The sequence below is a fragment of the Onychostoma macrolepis genome, chromosome 09 (assembly GCF_012432095.1).
Source record: "Onychostoma macrolepis isolate SWU-2019 chromosome 09, ASM1243209v1, whole genome shotgun sequence".
Taxonomy (NCBI): Eukaryota; Metazoa; Chordata; class Actinopteri; order Cypriniformes; family Cyprinidae; genus Onychostoma; species Onychostoma macrolepis.
In genome coordinates this window covers 5,810,849-5,823,464 of record NC_081163.1, presented here as the reverse complement: position 1 = coordinate 5,823,464, position 12,616 = coordinate 5,810,849, and the positions used below count along the sequence as shown (strand labels likewise).

The window sequence follows — 12,616 nt, the reverse complement described above, 5'->3', positions numbered from 1 at the left end:
CTCCTAACCTGCAAACCAGCCTGTCCAGGGTAGGAGACTAGTTAAGGCCTGCATACCAATGGCTTCTTCAGAATGATTTAAGGCATCCAGAGCAACTTTCAAAAGATGTTTCACCCTCATAACAAACTTTTACTTTTGTTTTGATATTATCAGTAGTTTAAGTGCATTTTGCAGCTAGTTTAAACAGTTACTGCCATTCAGGCTTTCATGTGAGCAGATAGAGACCTTGAATGCCTGGAAAATTCATAGCCAAAATGAACATGTGTTGTAGAGATATCTCTCCTTGAGATGGTTAAAAGCTTAGCTAACAGCCCCATTCAGAAAACGGGCATTTAGCTCGGCCCTGAATGGGCTTTCAGAGATTTCGAAGGCACAGATTTTATCTGGCTTCCCTGTTGATGTCTGTTGGTTGCTTTTGCCCTCTTCTCACCAGGAGAACGTGTAAGCTTTGGAAAGCTCCTATAGGGGTACCACCTACAGTAGGAAGGGAGCTTTTGTAATCATCGACTGTAGCCATAGTCACTGATGTTTGTCACTGAGGTCTTTGTGCCAATGTATTTTGGCATGTTTTTGTATTAATTTAACCGTGTCCATGGCGACAAGTTTTTGTTACTATGGCAATAGCAGACAGGATTTATATATTTCTGACAAATCAGGTTCCAATGGGCTGCAGAGAAACGAACTCTGAATGCACTTTCCTCTCTCTCATCATCTTCAAGTGACGTCTTTATTGTGATCAATGCCATTGGTTGTCATTTATATGATTACTAAAATTTCAACGTAATTTTATTCTCAGCTGATGCATATTGCACAGGAAGGGTGCATTAGACAACCTGGAAAGTTTTGATTTGCAAATGTTAATGTCATCAAGTCTTTACTCAGAATTTTGTAAACTAGATATACATTAGCAGAAATGTATATTCCAGTTAGTTTTTGGTCTTAAATCTGTAAAATAGTAAGTACTTTTAGGCAGGCAGAAATTTTGATGAGTCTACACTAATTTCTGAGATTTTTTTTTCAGAAACTGGCATTTTTAGGAAAAAAATCCAAACATTTATGGTGCATTTAAGGAACTGTAATGCATGAGCTTGTGTATATTTATGCATGTGGATGCAAAAGAATGTTTAATAATTTATAGTTTGTTTGTTTTTTGGCAAAAACAATTTTATTTAATATTTTGTCTAATTTAAATATGCATTCTAATTTCATTTACTCTTAGTTCTGTTGAACTCATTTTACCATGTTAAAATTGATTTTCTCCACCAAAGCAGCTCAGAAAAAGCAAGAAGTTCTGCAAATTCTTTCTGGCTTAGTTCCCTCACAGTCAATGCCAGCTCTGCAGTTTCACTGAGCAACATTTTACATCTTTGGCCGATTCGAGTAGTATGAGTGCTTTTGCTGTGCTTTACATTTAGGAGGTATTGTTAACAAATAGAATGTCAAATTCTATTTGCTCTGTTTTTCTGTCATTACTTCTACAGTAGGTGCCAAAACATCTGGAATACTGAGATCAAATTGTTTGAGGTTATATGCCTGCTCTTTGGTCTGCTGCTGAAATTTACAGAGCTCGGAGAGTTCATCAGTAGCATATTGTGCATGATTTATGGCATGTGAAGGATAATTCTTCCCATCTTCTGTTTATGCAGTCCTACTAAAAACTGAGTTTGAAGTAACGTTCACCTTGAAAGAAATGAGACTGTATTGGCACGCTGTGCTGGAAAACCTGACATATGATCAGCATTCTTGTGAGTGGGAAGCAACATCTGTCTGTCAGTTGTACGTTGAAAGGAAAAGCATGATATAATGTAATTCTCTGGCTTAAGTTATTAACTATTAGCTGAATGTAATGACACTTAAATGATTTAAATCATCCCAACAGTGTATTCATATCAGTTTCTCTGTCTTGGGACACAAATTATGAGACTTTGGGAATGCACAAAAAAGATCTTTTCATTAAAAAAGCCAATTTTGATTAATTAAACATTCACTAAGCAATCGTCATTGTTGCTAACTCAGATAAGCTAATATAAATAATTATTTGAAGATTTAGTTTAAGTGGTCAAAAAATGACGAAAGCTAAATTTGTAAAGTATTAAATGTCTGCCTTGTTTGAAAGTTTTGAAAAAAAGAAAAAAAAGTTTTGATAAATAGATAGATAGATTGATTTTGTATCTGTTGGTATTTGATAGAATCCATGATGCCATGTGTCTAAACAAGATGTCCAGGACCTCCAGCAGAAATATAGGCCCACAACATCAAAAATACAGCAGTATATTTTATTGTACACATGGGGTACTTTTTATCCCCGTGTTCACCAAACCCATCTTGAGTGTTTGCTGCTAAAAAGCTCCTTTTTTTTTGTTTGTTTCATCTGACCATAGAAGCCAGTCCCATTTGAAGTTCCAGTCGTGTCTGATAACTGAATATGCTGGAGCTTGTTTTTGGATGAGCTAGGAGAATTTTTCGTGAAACCCTCCCAAACAACATGTGGTGATGTAGGTGTTGTTTGACCCCGAGACTCAACTATTTTCTGCAATTCTCCAGCTGTGGTCCTTGGAGAGTCTTTATCCACTCAAACTCTCCTTCTCACCGTGCATTAGGACGATATAGACATACGTCCCCTTCCAGGCAGTTTCGTAACATTTTCTGTTGATTGGAAATTCTTAATTATTGCCCTGATGGTGGAAATGGGAATTTTCACTGCACTAGCTCTTTTCTTAAAGCCACTTCACTAATTTGTGAAGCTCAAGTATCTTTTGCTGCACAACAGAAATATATTCTTTGGTTTTTCTCATTGTGATGGATGATTAAGGGAATTTGGGCTTTGTTTTCCCTCGTATTTATATTTCTGTGAAACAGGAAGCCATGTCTGGATAATTTCATGTTCATAATCAGTGCTCAAAATTGTGAATATGAATGGGAAATATATTTCATAGATATTTTAATCATAATAATTTCTAGGGGTGCCAATAATTGTATTTCGGACTTGTAATAAATGTGCCAACGTGTATTTGAGAAAAAAACATTTATTTCATAATGATATTTCCCCCCATTTTAAATTCTTATTATCCAATGAAAGGTTAGATTTTTGTGAATTTTTTAAATAAAAGATCAAAAGGATTAACAATGTATATTAATTTTCACAGCGTTCTTTGGTCATATTTACCAAGGGTGCTGATATTTTTGGCCATGACTGTGTGTGTATATATATATATATATATATATATATATATATATATATATATATACTGTATATAGATGGATGGATGGATGGATGGATAGAACATTTAATTTTCCAGTTTACCATTACCTGTCTTAAAAGTATTCCTCTTCCTGTAATTCCAATTCCACTTCCTATGGGGTGTGGCCACCTCACATTCCATCTTCTGAAGCCAACCCTGCAACTATGCAGAGTAGACTAAGCATTGAAAAAAGTTTGTCTGCTAGTATAGCAGACGGCTGCAGTTGCTAAGGTTGGACTGGTCAGTAACGTTTTTGAGGCGCGGCCCAGCAAAGGGTCAATTGTTTTATATAAATGTCTCATTTGGGAAAAAAATCTAAACAAGCTTGTCTAACATGTCTTTGCAGAACTCTTTATCATTTAGCCTTGGCCGTGCAAGCATCGCCTGGGCCTTGTAAATCCTACATTGCACAAGAAACTTTACAAATCCTAAACACTATCGCCTACAAAGGATCAATTTGCAACTGGGTGCAATCAAAACATCCCAGAAAATATACATGGTCCATGTGGTCACAGCTCATGTGTTGATGTTACTGAGTCAGGACTGCTTCAGTATGCTTGGATTGTCTTGGATTGTTTACAGCGCATCTGTTCTCTCTCAGAGCTGAGCTGTTTTGAAAGATTTATGTTGCAGATCTGACATTAGCTAAGCTTGTGATGAGTTGCCATGGAGATTCCAATTAGTGGTTCCACATCATCTTGCCTCAGATATGGTAAGATAATGTATGTCGTCCACAGTGAAATCACTGTAGATGCTCGTGTTCTCTCCAAGTATTACTACATTTTTTAAAAGCGAGCTTCAGAATAAATGTGTCCGTTGCATGTAATTGTATGCATGCAGCGATGATATCAGCAAGGCCGAGCCAAAATCAAGAGCAATTTATCTTCATATTCCCTTTCTGTCCTTTTCACTTACTTTCTCACAGCAATGCGCACAAGTTGCCATTCATTTTCTCCGTGAGCAGAGCAATCGCTTAACCAGATCTGCATTTCCTAGAGGAAACACTGGTGCTTGCAAGGCAGCAAGAGAATAGAGCTAAACAGGCTGTTCTAACCAGCCAAATTCTGACCACTTGTTTCTGTGTGCAAATATTGTGACGACACCACCGCTATTGGCTAAAATTTGTGAAGAATGAATTATTACCTTCAAACAAAGAAAAGTTTGAACGGTATCTGTACATTATCAAAATTTGTGGTAAGGGCAAAGAGGGAATTTTGAAAGAAAATATACAAAGTGTAGTTTCCTCAAGCAAAACTCAATGCTAGGGATTGAGCGTGGTTGCTATGCAGTTGCTGAGGTGTTTTGAGTGGATTTAGTGTGTTGATGTATGGTTACATGGGTTTTAAGCAATACAATGATTTTAGCTTGTATTGTAAAAGAACGTTAGGCCTACTAACTTAACCACTAACTTTAAATAAATAAATAAATAAAAGCCTGTTATTACATAATTTAATTAAACTTTGTTAAAAAAACTTGTACTTGTCAAAACATCAAAAGCAGTCAAATGTCAAAAGTTTTAATGACAAAAAGTACTCATTGTATCATTTACCTTAAAAACGGCAAAGTAGTGGAAATCAGGATTAGGCATAAAATAATATCTTCAGAGTCATTCCTTAATGTGAAAATCAGCTGGAAACTGAATGAATAGTTTTAATCTGGCCCAGCCTAACAGACATGAAGATAGGAATCATGTCTTATATGGCAAAGGATAATAGAAGATTTCTTCACCTTACAAATGGTTGTCTAAAGCAAAAATGCTAAGAAATGCATCATATTTGTGAGAAAGTGTGATGTGCTAGAGAAAAAAAATATATTTTATTTATTTAAAAATTATTTATCACACACACACACACACACACACACAGATATATATATATATATATATTCCCCCCATATATTTTCCACTTATTTTTCTTTCTTTCTTTCTTTCTTTCTTTCTTTTTTATTATTTTTGCTTTTAATCCTCTAAAAGTTGGAAAAGTCCACCACGGGATACGAAATAAGGGTAATTGCAGCATTTTATCTCTATCTTTTTCTTGCAATTTTGAGTGTATATCTCACAATTCTGACTTTCTTTTCCTTGCAGTTCTAAGAATCGCAAGATAGAAAGTCAAAATTGAGGTATAAACTCAGAACTGCTAGAAATTAGAATTGTGAGATGTTAACTTGCCACAGTGAGTTTATTTATTTCTTTACTTAAGAAGTGATGAGTCAAATCTTTTTTAAGGTAATCCACATTTTTGGCTTTGTGCCTAACCTGGAATATTCTTCTAAGTGTATGCTTATCTGTATATTAATATTTAATGCTGCCACCTTATCAATATTTAGTCATTCAAAAGCGTTTTTTTTTCACCAGAATAGCTTGTGGTGTTACGCAAAAAATAATATCTTGTCTACTTTTACAGTATACTAATTGCAGGGATGGTCAATTTAAGGCTTAAGTGCCTTGATCAAAGAGCAGGATTGTGTTGTCAGTAAGAGCAGATTTTGCTTCATCCCTACTATGATTGATATGAAAGCTTTTGTCAGCATCTCAGAACCTTAACTAATTTGCTATGGACACTAAACACCTTAGTTCTAATGACCTATATTCTTCATGGTTGATTAAAGTCTTGGACGGGCTCTCAGAGAAAGGCCTTGTTGCAATAGCGTCGTCTCTCCCGGGCCACTTTGAATTGACAAATACATTTTGGACCAGAGAACAGAAAACGACATTTCTCAAAGATCTGGCTTTCATAAAGCCTCTGTCATATTACCAGCATGACTTGCCATTCCAAAGCTCTTGCCACAGTTTCTCTTATTAACTCGGCCCGTGCAACAGCCATGTGTCTTTTTGTATTAGACGGGTGTCAGTGTACCCACATGTCAGCACCCTGAACGTCAGAGAGCGTTAGTCGAGCCTCACGCCTGACCCCAACATGTGACCATCAACCCTAGAGTCACATAACCTTGCAGTTATTTAAAAGGTCATGACAGGGGGCCCCTAATGCCGTTTGCCACTCCTGACCCCTCACCTTGCGAGACACTTGCTCAGTCTTATAATAAACATTAGGACCCGTGCAGCTGGTCACCTATGGGACATCTGCTTCTGAAGGCTGCCAATTGCTTTTGAGCTTTGGAGATTTTAAGAGGCTGTTGGAATTCATTAACGGAGCTGAATGCATTGATTGTTTATTGTGAGCAGCGGTGCTTGGGGAACGACAGACTGAAATTCGGAGATGGTAATCATTTGAACTACTTTTTTTTTAAATCAGTAGCGTGACAGTAGTTTAGCTTTCAAAATAGAGCTATTCCAGTAATGAGCAACTTTTGGCGTAGCGTGACTAGCAAGCATCTTTAGAACTGGGTGAAAATGAGGTAATAATCAAATGCACTCTTTGTTATGTGTCTCTGTGCTACATTTCATTAACATGTTTTTTTTTTTTTTTTTGTATTGAAATATGAAAAATGAAATGTAAACACTTCCTTTCTTTTTTCATGTCATCAAGAATCAAATCTCATGTTGCTATTCAAGTGTGCAAACATATTTTCTGATCATAGCTACAGCTGGGAAGGAAAACGACCTTATAATTGATGTACCTAGTCTGCAATTATTTGTGTAAAGTGCGCACTAACATGTCAGACATTTAAACGTGCGTTGTGTATCAAGTCATCATCATTTTGAATACAGATGCATCTCATGAAAAATAAACACAATGGCTGTTACAATATCAAGTGCTGTTGTTCATAGAAGCCTGGCTCTGTTTTTTGAAAAGAGATGAAAAGCAGGTTCGGTTTCTGACAGCAATAAACAATCTCTGGCTTCATGACTAAAAGAGCAAATGTGGTAGTTGAGCTGCACCGCTTCAGTGTTTCGTGACTGGAGAAGCTTCAACGTCACTGGAGATGCAATAGAGGCTTAAAGATTCAGTAATGTTTATCATCCGATTATTCTTCTAAGGCAACCGTTTAATATTTGAAGGTCATTAGATGCAGCTTCCGTGCTCATTGATGATTTTTTCTCAGAAGTGGACTTATGGCTCCAGATGCACATGTGTGCTGGGCACAGCGTCTTGAAAAATCATCCTGGCCTCGTGAACATCCTCGGCCAAGCTTCACTCGTCAGATTCAATGTGCCTCATGGATAGTTTTAATGTGCTATTGTGATGCTCAGCAGTTTGCGGGCATTATGGATGGATGTCTCAGCTCGAGGGAGTTGATGGGAAACAGGCCATGACACGGTGAGATGAGTCACAGAGGAAAGCGCTGAGTCCCTCATTTTCGCCTTTAAAGTGTGAACGATGAGAATCATTCTGACTGTAAAATGAGTCAGCAAAGCATTTAACTGAACCGCAATGTTTCCCTGTCACATCTTATGTGTGATTTTCATTTATTTTATGCAAACGCAAGCTTTGAATACTGGGAAAAAATAATGTTTTTCGGTGATCAGCTTTGCACTTGTGAATATTAGCCATTTGGGAGTTCATTGGTTTGCCAATAGCTTTGATTTAAATATGAAGCAATAACTAATGGTAACAAATCAATCCAAATCATTTCACTAAAATCATAATAAATGCTTCTGTCATGATACAATTCCCCTGGTAAGGAAAGTTTTTGGGCCAATCATAACTTGAAAGATCTGTTCCCACTGCAAAAGAAAACAGCTTAAACCAGCATGTGTTTCTGTGCTTGTTTGCATTCACCAGCAAAAAATAGCCGATGAAGCTGATTGCAGTAGTTTTATTGATGCATGATGTCTTGCTAGTTAAAAAGCTCGGCAACTGGCTGATAACAAGCCATGTTATGGCAAATGCAGCAGTATTTTTTAAAGACTCCATGCTAATTTTAGAAAAGTGCATGTTTATTTATATAAATAATATATATAGATATTACATATCACTATTGGTTTATTTTGATATTTTAGTACTGAAAAGTGTTAAATACCACTGCTGTTTGTTCAATTATTATGATTCGCTTGTGAATCTATGTGAATATACGTATGCATACGGATGAGGCCCATAGAGCCTCATTGAGACCTTGCTTTTATGCTTGAAGTTAGATGTTCATTTGTCAAGAGGTTCTAGACACATCATTTCGAGTGCTACCCAACTCTATGAGAGCATCAAAAACATTGCATTTAAAAAAGGCGCTGCACGTTGGACAGTTAATATTTGTTCAAATGGTAAGCCAGGCCTATTAGTTGAAATAAACTAATTTAGTAGCAGTTTGAAAAGCATATCTATACACACAGTCAAACCAAAAATTATTCAGACAGCAGATAGAATTTTTGATATCTGTTTACTACTGGGTGCAGGACACTATAGTTCATTTATGTAAGTGAGGATAGCAAAATAAAGTAAACTGTGACATATTATACCCACATATTGCTAATGCAACCTTTTTACAGCACAGATTGAACTAAATTAAACGTCTCCAGGTTACGCATGTAACCATGGTTCCTTGAGGGAATGAGACGCTGCGTCACCACGCTTTGGGAACGCCCCTGCATGACCGGCTCTGAATCTGCTGTGTAATCTGTCCAATGGAAGGGCGCGACGTTACAGGCGAGTGACGTCAGAGACCAGGAAGCATAAAAGCACGTGCGGCAAAGCCGGCGTCAGCCTCAAGTCATGGAAGAACTGTGCTGGCAGGGATGCCGGAAGTATGGCAATGTGACGCAGCGTCTCGTTCCCTCAAGGAACCATGGTTACATGCGTAACCTGGAGACGTTCCTCCTCGGGAACTCGAGCTGCGTCACCACGCTTTGGGAACGAGATGCCTACGCCGCCATACTTACAAGTCCCTGCCCTGTGTGTATGTCTCAACATAAACGACTAGGACGAGAGGACTGAAGAACCTGGGGTAGTACCGATGTCTAGGTCGTAAAACCGGACAAAGGTGGAAGGGGTGGACCAACCCGCAGTGTTGCAGATGTCTGATACAGGGACACCTGCAGAGAAGGCCTTGGAGGCTGCCATACCTCTAGTGGAGTGTGCCTTGACCCCCAAAGGCGAGGAGAGGCCAGAGGACTCGTAACAGGCCGTGATTGTCTCGACAATCCACCGGCTGATAGTCTGCTTGGTAGCCGGGAGACCTCTCTTGGGCGGACCAACGCACACAAGCAGTTGGTCCGACCTTCTTCACAGGGCAGCTCTGTGGACGTATGTGTCAAGTGCTCGCACAGGACACATACAGTTAAGCTTCGCCTGGTCTGGATCCTGAAAGGGAGGAGGGTGGAAGGCCTGCAGTACTATTGGCCGCGGTGCAGTAGTGGGGACCTTAGGGGTGTAACCCGCTCAAGGGTACAGAAAGGCGCAAAGTCGAGATAGGAAGGCGCCACTCATAGGGCCTGAAGGTCACCCACTCTCTTTAGAGAAGTGATTGCTAACAAGAACGTAGTCTTGAGGGTAAGATGACGATCTGAAATTTCCTCTATGGGCTCGAAAGGTGGTCTACACAGAGCCTCTAGCAAAGAGGTCCACCTCTGCCTGATAAAACATTCTCCATATCTGCTTCACCACCTCGGGGTGAAGCATCCATTCCCCGGGCCTCGGCCCCTGTCTCGACAGTACGTCTGCTCCCACATTCAGGTACCCAGGAATATACAGTGCTCTCAGTGAGAGGAAATTGTCCTGGGACCACAAGAGGATGTGGTGTGCCAGTTTGTACATTGGGCGCGAACGCAGACCCCCCTGGTGGTTGATGTAAAAGACAACCGCTGTGTTGTCGGTGCACACCAACACATGGTCTCAGGTCTGGGAGGAAATATTTCAGTGCTTGATAGACTGCTAGCATCTCCAGACAATTGATGTGCCATAGGAGATGGCGGCCACTCCACAGACCGCGGGCTGAGTGGTCTGACACTCATGACTGCTCCCCAACTGGTAAGAGATGCGTCCGTCGCTAACGATAACTGGCGACACGGAGCTCCCAGCACCGGTCTCCCCATGTCTAGGGCTCGCACACACCGTCGTATGTAACAGTGGTTTAATTTATGACAAGTGTGCACCTCAGAAATCTACATCATAACTGGAGTTCTGACCTTTGTCACAAAAAGTATTTTTTCGTTGCCTTCTTCCCTATCACGTTTTAGTAATCATCATAAATTATATTTCAGTTGAAAGCCAAAAACCTCAAAATTCATCCTGTGAAAACCATTTTAAAATCAGATATCGCCTTATCATGGAAATAGTTCTTTAAAATCATATTACAGAATGTTTCAGTTTGACAACACAAAACATTGAAACAAAAACTAAGAAACAAACTTAACTGACAAGCTTAATTTTTTAAATGTACATTCTCAACATTGGTGTATTAGCATTTGCAACAAAAAAAATGTCATAAGAGTCTGTTTTCTATACATCAGATTTCATTATTATGAAACACCGTACCCTTAGGGGAAAATCCCTTGATCTTGAGCCACCACTGTAGGGGTCTCATGTATAGCAGGCCAAATGGTATCACGTTGGACGCATCTGCCATCAGATCCAGCAATCTCTGAAACTGCTTGACAGTGAGTGACTGGCCTTCTCTCACTCTATTGACTGACGCGAGGATCGACTCGATCCGAGCAGGAGACATTCGTACCTGCATCGTGGTCGAACCACGCCCAAATAAGTGGTCCTCTGTACCGGAGAAAGCACACTTTTCTTGGCGTTTAGTCTCAACCCCAACTGTTTCATGTGAGCGAGGACGACATCTCGATGTCTCGCCGCTTCCATCTCCGACTGAACTAGAATCAGCCAGTCATCGATATAATTTAGTATGCGGATACCCTGAAGCCGCAACGGAGCTAGTGCTGCATCCACTACTTTTGTAAACGTGCGGGGTGAGAGTGCTAGACCGAAGGGAAGAACCCGATATTGGTATGCTTTGCCCCCAAAAGCGAACCTTAGGAACTTCCTGTGACATGGAAGGATGGATACGTGGAAGTATGCGTCTTTTAGATCTATTGTGACAAACCAGTCCTCGGATCTGATTTGTGACACGACTTGCCTCAGCGTGTGCATCTTGAACTTCAGCTGACTGGCTGAGCGGTTCAGTTGATGCAGATCTATGATCGGACGCAACCCCCCATCCTTCTTGGGAGCTATGAAATACCGGCTGTAAAACCCGGATTCCCTCTCGTGAGGAGGGACCACCTCGATGGCCTCCTTCCTTAATAGGGTTTTCACTTCTTGTTCCATAACCAGAGCCTGCTCGGAGCCCACCAGTGTGGGAGTCACGCCACTGAAGCGTGGCGGTGGAAAATCCCTTTTCTACAGTCTGCAGGACCCATTGGGATACATTTGACAGTAGTTTCCACGCTGCTAAAAAATCTACTAAGGGAACCAGCCTCTCGAGGCTGGCCTCTGGTGTTAGAGGCGGCAGCTCGGACCCCTGTGACGGCGCACCACCAAGCGGGGCCCGAACTATCCGTTTTATAGCAAATCAGTGTAGTGTCTTATCGAGTGCAGTTTATGTATTTCTGTGAAAGTGCTTGAGCAGACAACAGAAAAGAAACAGACACACAGAGAGCACGGTTCTGAATGACAGAAGGCTGATGCTGGCTTTGCCGCACGTGCTTTTATGCTTCCTGGTCTCTGACGTCACCCGCCTATGACGTCGCGCCCTTCCATTAGACAGATAACACAGCAGATTCAGAGCCGGTCACGCAGGGGCGTTCCCAAAGCGTGGTGACGCAGCTCGAGTTCCCCAGGAGGAACATTGATTATATATATATATATATATATAAAATCCTTTTTTTTTTTTTTATCTCAGAAAACAAATCTATATCTGAGTGGATATTTTGCCATTACCATCGGCCTTCAAGTATGCTTGTGTTTTGATTTTAGGATCCGGTATGCTCATCATTGAGACATTGTCATTATTTGTTACCCTCAAGCACAGCTTAAGTTCTTCTTCCAGAGTTTTTATGGATGTAGATCCCCTTGATGTTGATTTGTACAGGATGAAATGATAATCAGGTAGGCCAAGGAAATGACAACACTGAAACGTACCCCATCACCCATTATGATGCTAGTCAGAGGAAACCTAAGACCGCCAGTGACTCTGGTGTTACCTCTGAAGAGTGGACAAATTTTCTTCTTCCAGAGCAATGATGTAGAAAACATACAAGCTTAAGCACGTTTCGAGAAGGAAAGGTTTATTGAGAGATCATAATTAAGACTTTCTGTGGTTATTTGTTGATCCAACAATCTCATTGAATCATCACAGGAGGATTATAAAAGTAGCTTAGATTACCCCTTTTTTGTATTCTGTCTTTGGCCCATTCAGTCGCCCATTCGCCATCTGCTTGAGAAAGAATCCTCACACATTCCCAAACACGTGCCACTGATCTGTCTATCCACTGGTGCAGAAGTTCTTTGTCTACCATATTCGCTTAGAGGGCTCCA

General features: G+C 40.2%; 1 long non-coding RNA gene across 1 annotated transcript in view; it reads left to right on the top strand.

Annotated features, from left to right (window-relative positions):
• LOC131546472 (uncharacterized) overlaps window positions 1-12,616 on the top strand; it is a 42,888-nt gene that overhangs the window by 1,277 nt on the left and 28,995 nt on the right. The window lies entirely within an intron of this gene.